Raw genomic sequence first — 3,543 nt, forward strand, 5'->3', positions numbered from 1 at the left:
AGACTCTTCATCTCCAATTAACCACCAGAAAAGCAAATCAGAAATGGTTCTGTCTCATCTAGTCAAGCAAACCTCCTAACAATGAAAATAACCAAGATGTAGAGAAGGCCATGATCAAATGATAAAGGAATCAATCCTGAAGCAAAAATATGATGAGTAGAAACAGTGAGGATATAGAAAAACTCCTTTTGGGTCTCTGACTAGCACCATGGAGGTTGGCAAGAACAGACACCTTCCAAAAGGTGGCCAAAAGGGAGTCAAGAAGAAAGAAGTGGATCCATTTTCTCAGCAAGATCAGGATGGTATGAACGCACCAGCCATGTTCATTTTAGAAAATATTGGACAAACACTAGTCACAAGGACTCACGGAACCAGAATCACATGCAATGGACACCAAGGCTGGGTGTTTGATGTGAGCCTTGCTGATCTGCAAAATGATGTAGTTGCATTTAGAAATTCAAGCTAATGACTGAGGATTTCGGGGCAAGCACTACCTGACCATCCTCCATGGCATGGAAGCCCCTCCCCTGGAACAAAATGTGCTCTGTGGTCAGAAAGCGGCAGATGATGGGAGCTCAGGCTGAGGTGAAGGCTACAGCTGGTTACTTGCTTCATCTTTTCTGTGTTGGTTTTACTAAAAAAAAATACACCACAACAGTCAGATCCGAGAGACCTCCTATGCTCAGCATCAACAGGTCCGCCAGACCCAGAAGAAGATGATGGACATCACGACCTGAGAAGTACACACAAGTGACTTGAAGGAAGCAGTTGATTAATTGATTCCAGACAACCTTGGAAAAGACATAGAAAAGGCTTGCCGGTCTGTTTATCTGCTTCATGATGTCTTCATTAGAAAGCTAAACATGCTGAAGAAGCCCAAGGAAAACTCATGGAGCCTCATGGGGATGGCGGTGGTTCTGGAAAAGCTACTGGGGACGAGATGTATGCTAAAGCGGAGTGAGCCGATGGATACCAGCCACCAGTCCAAGAATCCCCTTAAAGCTCAGAGTTGTATTAGTGACAAATAAAAGGCCTATTTGTGATTGGGGGCAGGGGGGGGGGACGAGAATATAGAAAAACTCACCACCAATCAACAGAATCTCACCAGCCTCTGTAGAACAAGCATCTAATACTTGCTGCCATCTTCCAGCCTAAGCCTCATAAATGTTGGATTTCTGCTCGGGCCACCCTTCCCCCTCCCTGTCCCCACCATCCCCTCCCCCCAGCCCCAGCCCCAGTCTCTGCCTATTCTTTCCAAGGGCCCCCTGGGACATGTGCCTTCAGTTATACACACTGCATCCCAGATAACCAAACAGACCTCAACTAATTGAAGAGAATTGCAATTCTGCACAGCATGCTCCCTGACACATGTGGTCAGAAACAGAAAGATGACAGAATATCTTCCAGGTGCTCAGAAATGAAGCCACACAGCTTTGCTTGTTGGATGGGTCAAAGAGGAAGCCTGAAATGAGGACAAAAGTGAGCAAATCAAAGTTTTTGACACAGCTAAGCAATGCTGGGGGTAAAAAAAAATCCATGGCCTCAGTGCATCTGTTAGAAAGAAAAGAAAAAGAAAAGGAAGGAAAACTCCCCAGTCAATCATCTCACATCTCACCTCGAGAGCCTAGAGAAAGAAGAATAAAATAAACCCCTCACACACAGACGGGAAGAAATAATAAAGAACGACATCAGAGAAATGAAAACCGAACACAGTAGCAAAAGACACTGGAAAGGCTGGCTCTTTGCAACAATGACCAGGAGTGGGAACAGAACCAAGGCTATTTCTCCAGATTCTCCAGCACAAAATAAGAGGATAAGGAAACACTAAAAACAACTTCACGCAATGTGAAATCGATTGTTTGGATAGCCCAGGAACTATTAAAGAAGTTGAACTTGTCATTTTAAATCTGCCATAAAGGAAATCTCCAAGCCTGGATGGTTTTACTGGCAACGTCTACCAAACACTGAAAGAATGAACACTGATCCTAGGCAGACTTGTAGTTCATTTTATGAACCTACTATTACTCTAATACAAGCCCAGACAAATACAGTAGATAGACAAGAAGGAAATGGCAGACAGCAAGCATCCCTCATGAAAATAAGAACCCAAGTCCTTAGTAAAATGCCAGCAAATGCAACTCAACCATATATAGAAAGAATATATCATAAACAAGGAGATTTATTCCAGGGATGCAGGTCTGGTTCAATATGGTCAAAATCAATACAGTCTAACATGTAACTGGCTAAAGGAGAAAATCACACACTCAAATTAGTCAATGCAGGAAAATGGACAAAATTCAATATCTGTTCACTCTGTGTGTGTGCACACACATGCACATGTGTGTATGTGTGTGTTCGTATACCCCTTAGAGAAACAGGAGTCGAGGGAAGTTTCTTCACCTTGATAAAGAGATAAAGGAAGAGTTTCTAGCAAAGTCTACAAGGTAACATACATGCATAAGATCAGAACAAGGAAAGGCTGTCCTCTCTCATTATTCTTATTCAACATTATCCTGGAACTTGTAGCCATGAAAGAAGGCAAGAAAAAAAAAAGCCCCACAGATGCCAGGTATGGGAATGCACACCTGTAATTCCACCGCTCAGGAGGCTGAGGCAGGGAACTCTCAAATTTGGGGCCAGGCCTGGGCTACACAGCAAGACCCTGTCAGAAAGACGAAGAAAAAATGAAGAAAGAAAGAAGGAAAGAAAGAAAGGAAAAAAGAAAGAAAGAAAGAGAAAGAAAAGAAGGAAGGAAGAAAGGAAGGAAAGAGGAAAGGAAGACAAAAAAGGGAGAGAGAGAGAAAGAAAGAAAGAAATGTCCTCATTACCTTGCTCATTTAACTGTAAACCTCTGTACAGTATTTTCACAATAAAAAACGTATAAAAAAAGAAAGAAGAAACAAAGAAAGAGAGAGGGGGAGAGAAAGAGAGAGAAGGAAAAGGAAGATCAGAAGAAAGAAAAAAATGTCCATTTTCAAATGTCTGTCTACACTGAAATTCCTGAGGAGCATATAAAACAAATCCTTGTAGAACTAACAAATGAATTTGGGAAGGTCATAGGATAAGAGATAAACAGACAAAAATGAATTGTTTTTCTATTACTAGCAATAAATAATTGGGCATTGAAATAAAAATGGTAATACCGTTAACAAAATTTGGAGAATTCCTACAATGTGCTGATGAGAGAAATCTAAGAGGTTAGAAACATAAGCCAGAGACCAAGTGAGTTGATTCAGAGAAGATGGTTCTTCCCCATACCCAGGTACATGCCCCATTCAGTCCTTATCAAAACCCCAGAAGATTCTGTATATTTGGATAAAACAAAACAAAACAAAAGAACAGCAAATAGAATGTTAAGAAAGTCTAGTTAATCTCAAGACTACATGCCCAAGGCTATGTCCATGGCCCTGTACCATGGTTCATGTCTGTAATTCTATCTACTCAGGAGGCTGAGACCTTGGAGGATCACAGACAGAAAAGTCTCACTCTGTCTTCAATTAACCAGCAAAAATGCTGGACTAGAGGTGTGGTTCAAGTGGTCGA

General features: G+C 41.7%; 1 pseudogene; it reads left to right on the plus strand.

Annotated features, from left to right (window-relative positions):
• Nucleotides 1-208: 208 nt before the first annotated feature.
• On the plus strand, nucleotides 209-1,000 carry LOC138834223 (small ribosomal subunit protein eS1 pseudogene; annotated as a pseudogene).
• The last annotated feature ends 2,543 nt before the right edge of the window (nucleotides 1,001-3,543 follow it).

This window comes from Dipodomys merriami, unplaced genomic scaffold (genome assembly GCF_024711535.1).
Source record: "Dipodomys merriami isolate MVZ:Mamm:240054 unplaced genomic scaffold, mDipMer1.0.p SCAF_21, whole genome shotgun sequence".
Classification (NCBI taxonomy): Eukaryota; Metazoa; Chordata; class Mammalia; order Rodentia; family Heteromyidae; genus Dipodomys; species Dipodomys merriami.